The sequence below is a fragment of the Oncorhynchus mykiss genome, chromosome 24 (genome assembly GCF_057628025.1).
Source record: "Oncorhynchus mykiss isolate SJ-2025 chromosome 24, ASM5762802v1, whole genome shotgun sequence".
Taxonomy (NCBI): domain Eukaryota; kingdom Metazoa; phylum Chordata; class Actinopteri; order Salmoniformes; family Salmonidae; genus Oncorhynchus; species Oncorhynchus mykiss.
This window is the reverse complement of record NC_143045.1, coordinates 19034373-19039929: the sequence shown is the minus strand read 5'-3', so window position 1 is coordinate 19039929 and position 5557 is coordinate 19034373. Positions and strand designations below refer to the sequence as shown.

General features: G+C 43.1%; 1 pseudogene across 1 annotated transcript; it reads left to right on the top strand.

Moving 5' to 3' along the window:
- The first annotated feature begins 1166 nt into the window (after positions 1–1166).
- LOC149972391 (uncharacterized) lies at positions 1167–3488 on the top strand (annotated as a pseudogene). Its single transcript, XR_016491252.1, has 4 exons — positions 1167–1381; positions 1585–1867; positions 1963–2365; positions 2474–3488. The product of XR_016491252.1 is annotated as an uncharacterized LOC149972391 (transcript).
- The last annotated feature ends 2069 nt before the right edge of the window (positions 3489–5557 follow it).

Genomic DNA, 5557 nt, shown 5'->3' with positions numbered 1-5557 from the left:
TCGCAGAGGAAGCCAAGCAGTTAATAACCTCTGAATCTTTCATTGTGGAGAGGAGGAGGAGAAAGGGAAACATTGGGCGGGAGGGAGGGAGGGAGGGAAAAGAGGGGGGAAGGGGAGGCATAGGAGGAGGAGGGTGGCCAAAATCACATGCACTCCTGACTCCTAGCCAGACCTCACCCCAACATGCATCAGTGCTCTGGTCAAGAGCATTGTGGGTCACTGAAACAAGCCCGGGTATCGACCAACAAGCCCGGGCATCGACCAACCAATGAGAGTGTGAGTGTGCGCGTGCTTCTGCGTGTGTGTGTGTGTGTGTGTGTGTGTGTGTGTGTGTGTGTGTGTTTGTGATGCATGGAGATGAGGGAGGATTCTGCCTCAGTAAATCCACCTGTTAGAATCAGTTCTGGGAGAGTAAACTCTGCCTTGTCCCATTTATCTTCCACTCTCTCCCACCTCTTCCTCTGATTGCATTATGCAAATCCACAACAACAGGAAATTGGATTGCATTGGATTAAAGATTACTGAGACTATTTCTCAAGAAAGCAAGAAAAGGTTTCACTTAACTTTCTCAACAATCAACCAGATAGATTTTACACGTTTCAAGTTTCACAATGAGATATATTTTCGGGAACATTTATCTGCCATTTTCTTTGTGTCCATTGTGTCAACTTGTCAAATGGAGTGGATTATAACATAACACTGCAACTACTTTAAATGTATCATTAAATAAAGAGGGCTTTTACAGTTTTTTCCAATTGCTAACACACTAAAATGACATGCACAGCACAATTATTTAAACTGACACACAGAGAGCAAAACCTCTCCTCAAATCTCCAAAAGTCTAAACACATTTTCTGCTTTACACACATTTTGCAATTCAAAATGTCACTTTTTAAATGCACTGCACACGGTTCTCTGCATAAGACACAACAACCTGACATAAAGTCACGTTTGCCATTTCAAAACACTGCCATTCAAAATGACACTACATGAGCTAATTGGCCAATACATGTGTTACCTGGCCAAAAACTTCAATGGTTAATTGTTACCACTTCAATCAGGAAGTAAGCACTATGAAAAGACCACAGGTGAGCACCTTTTGTTTTACAACAACAATGGAAGCCGTTGCAGAGAGAGGAAGAGGAAGAGGAAGAGGGATGGTGAGAATGAGAGGGGGAGGAAGAGTGCGAGGTAGGGGTAGAGCTGGTAGAGGAGTTCATGGCCAAAGAAGACAACAACTTTCAAATGAAATCAGAGCAACCTTAGTTGATCATGTCATCAACCATGGTCTGACAATGCGAGAGGCTGGACAGAGAGTGCAGCCCAACTTGAGCCGTTTTACTGTCGCCTGTGTCATCCGGACATTTAGACTGGAGTACAGGTATGTAACCAACATTTCTTTCACACTATGTAGTACACCCCATGTCATAGTGTATCAATTGGGTGACACCTGTTTACTTCATGAATGGTTGATGTCATATACTAACTGCACAAATTTCCTGTAGAATTTACTCTACTGTGGGGGAAATATCTTTAGGCTGCATTGTCCAAGCCCTATATTTTTGTTTTTTTGTTTTTCTAAAGGGCTGAGAGAGGCAACCATGGTGGAGGAAGGGGCCAAATGTTCACTGGAGTAAAGGAAGCTGCCATTGTAAACTTGGTTTTGGAAAATAATGGATTCAGATTATGAGAAATTCAAAGCCACATCATCCAAGACAACACCATATTCAACAACATTCAACGAGTCAGTCTGCCCACATTGGCTCGCATTCTCAAGCGAAACCAAATCAGAATGAAACAACTTTATAAGGTACCATTTGAGAGAAACTCTCAAAGAAACAAAGTGGTCAGACGAGCATATGTGGATGTAAGTACAATATTGACTGCAGTACACTACACGCAACATTGTTTCCCAGTGTACTGGATAACACCATATTGACTGCTTTTGTTCTTTGTTTTCAGGGAGTACTGGAAATGGATGCTCATGCAATCCCACATGAGTTCATCTTTATAGATGAGGCTGGGTTCAACCTAGCAAAGACCAGAAGAAGGGGGAGAAACATCATTGGCCACAGAGCCATTATAGATGTTCCTGGCCAACGTGGTGGGAACATCACAATGTGCGCTGCCATCTCCAATACGCATGGTGTCCTCCACCGTCATGCCAACCTTGGACCATACAACACAGCCCATATTCTCACATTTCTGGACAGACTCCACAACGTTCTCATACCACCAGAGCGGATGAATGATGCAGACCATCAAAGAACCCGGTACGTTGTAGTATGGGACAGCGTGAGCTTTCATCGTGCAGCCTCAGTCCAAAACTGGTTTGCTGACCACCCACCATTTCTTGTGCAATACCTCCCACCATACTCACCATTTCTGAACCCCATAGAAGAGTTCTTTTCGGCATGGCGGTGGAAGGTATACGACCAGCAGCCCTTTGTGCGCAGGCCTCTTGTGCAGGCTATGGAAGAGGCATGTGATGAGATTGATGTGGGCGCGATTCAGGGATGGATAAGGCACTCAAGGTGCTTCTTCCCTCGATGTCTGGCAAGGGAAGACATTGCCTGTGATGTGGACGAGGCGTTGTGGCCAGACCCAGCTGTGCGGCAAGATGCTGCCTAATTATTTTTCTTGACTCTTTTTTTCTATATATTTTTTCTGCACATTTTTTCTGCAATTTTCTTTTTCAGTTTACTGTTTTTTTGTGAGCATATTTTTGTTCAGTCCAATGTAAATATATCTGCTGTGCATATGTTGCACTTGTAACGGATGTGAAACGGCTAGCTTAGTTAGCGGTGTGCGCTAAATAGCGTTTCAATCCGTGACGTCACTTGCTCTGAGACCTTGAAGTAGTAGTTCCCCTTGTTCTGCAAGGCTTTTGTGGAGCGATGGGTAACGATGCTTTGAGGGGTGACTGTTGTTGATGTGTGCAGAGGGTCCCTGGTTCGTGCCCAGGTATGGGCGAGGGGACGGTCTAAAGTTATACTGTTACACACTGACTTGTTTGGTGAAAAATAAAGAAATACATTTTTCAACAGCATGTGTGTGTATCTGCAAATATTTCTGTACATCTGAAGAATTTTCGACAATTTGAACTATTTTAGTATTATGGCAAAGCATACCAAAGATTAGAGTGATTTTCATTATGCCCAACAGTGTGTAGTTGGTTAGACAAAAATCTGGTAATATGAATGAAGTGTGTGCCATTTCGTGCAAACGTTTGATTTTGATAATGCCATATGTAGTTTTGGTTGCAGTGCTTCATTTTGTAGGATATATGAGGTATTTTGCAGTTTGGGGGTGTGGTTTTGTGAGTTGTGTTAAGTATTTTGATAAAACCAGCCTAGTTTGCAAAATTGTGTTTTAGCAATTGGGAAAAACTGTGACGTGCTATACATTTTGTAACAGGCTGTTCCAGGATTTGAGGTCATGTATGCCTAACCATTGAGAACAGGAGCTAATGGATTGTATCTGATTTGAATTCCTTTCATCTAACAAGTCAAGTCAGAATTTCAGCGGTTTTCTCTCAGCAGATTTATAGCAACCAACCGCCACACCTAGCTTTTTCTTGGCACACTCTGCTTTCAGTCTAATCTGAATGAGGTCAATGGAGATACTGTATGTATTTATGAGTGTTTGTGCGTTTGTGTGTGTGTGTGCCTTGTGCATGCTCACGTGTGTGTGTGTGTGTGTGTGTGTGTGTGTGTGTGTGTGTGTGTGTGTGTGTGTGTGTGTGTGTGTGTGTGTGTGTGTGTGTGTGTGTGTGTGTGTGTGTGTGTGTGTGTGTGTACATGTGTGTAACAGAGAAAGAGTGAAAATTGATGTTTTTCTTTTCAGGGTTCGAATTTGCTTGTGCGATACTTTAGCTGAGGCCTTACATGTCTGGTTTTAGTGCAGCTATTTGGCTCATTCCTCAGTAGATGGCAGCAGTGAGGCCATATGTAGTTTCAGTAGTACTCTGCCTGATACCCTTTGTGACATCACATGTAATACAAAAGAAGCCTTCTACAGTACAGCTGTTCAAGAGACCTATCAGGAATTGGCCGTTGATTTGAAGCCCGCATATTCCATCATAGCACTGTAGAGCATTTGAATCACACGCATAATCATGCAAATGCCTTCAGAGTTGACTAGTTCAGCGTCACCAATGGCTAACTCACAATAAAAAAACAAAGGTTACCTTTTCTTCCACAGACTCAGGGACGTGGGTCTTCCTCATTCTTTGCATGGTGTGTGAGCACTGCACAGCTCGCTGCAGGACACAGGAGCAGACTAATAATTACCATAATAACTACCATAGCATAATTTCGCTCTCAAAGGATGTAGACCAGACAATCTTATAGACCATGTGTCCTTTAGGAATAATGGAGGTCCATTGTGTAATTGGGGCCTTAGGCCGAGATGGATAGGAACTGTTCTGAAACAAAGAGAAATGTGGAGTGCGCAGTTTGGATCGGCCTGAGGCTGTACTGTAGTCCTGTAGTGGGTGATTTCTGCTTTGATGGATGAGGAAGGTGAAAAGCGTAGGCAGGCCTTGAGTAGGAGTTGGCACCAGGAGAAGTGTGATGTGGTCTCTATGGCTGTCTGCACAAGTCATCCATGGCAAACAGTGGACAAGAGCCAAACTGACACATTTATCTACTGTGACCTTTCACTAAATGTTGGTGAACAAACACCTCTTGTTTCACCTGAAGAAAAAAAAAGAGCTTTGGTGGTCCTGGATGGTGGTGGGCCACACACACACCTTTACCTTTTTTCCCATGCCTCAATGTGCCTGTGTGTGTTTTTGGTCTCATTTGTTTTCCCTGAGTCACTCTGTTGGAGAGGGAGATTGCATCTCAAATGGCACCCTATATAGTGCACTACCAGGGCCCCTACAGCTCTGGTCAAAAGAAGTGCACTATAGGGAAAAGGGTGCCATTTGGGATGAAACCTGACTCTGTTATTAACTTCTCTGCCAGGACCCAGATGAATTGGGAAGCATTAGTTGAAGGTGTTTCTTTCTGCAGACCTGAAAGTGTTAACACAACACCAAGTGTAATATAATTACAGTTGAGGTATGATAACCTTTGTGTAAATGTATCAAACGTGTGAAAGTCCTTCCTGTGAAATGTGCGTACAATCTTTGGAATTAAAAGCTTGGTCTTGGTCTCAATATGATTGTAGGAATATTTTATGGGACATATTCCTTTCTTAGTTATTGTTGATGAGTTCTAAAATATGGTGAATCAGTTGTTTGGAATTATAATGCTAATTGATTACCTACCTAGCAACTACTTTCTCTATTCTGATTGGTCAGATGTTTGTAATTGTAGGGAACAGGGCTGCGTTCAGTACATTTTTACATTCTGGGTCGTTCAATTGAACGGAAACGGTGCTGTACGTGGTGACCAGTTCAAAATCGCGGAAGGGATGAGTTGTGGGTTGGGGAACGCTGTCATTATGTCCACTGCCATTTAAATACGTCACATATTGCTTCAAGCCAGATCTCGCCACACCCACCAAATGGGAGTCTGTTCAAGAACGTACAAGAACGTTTTGGTGAAAC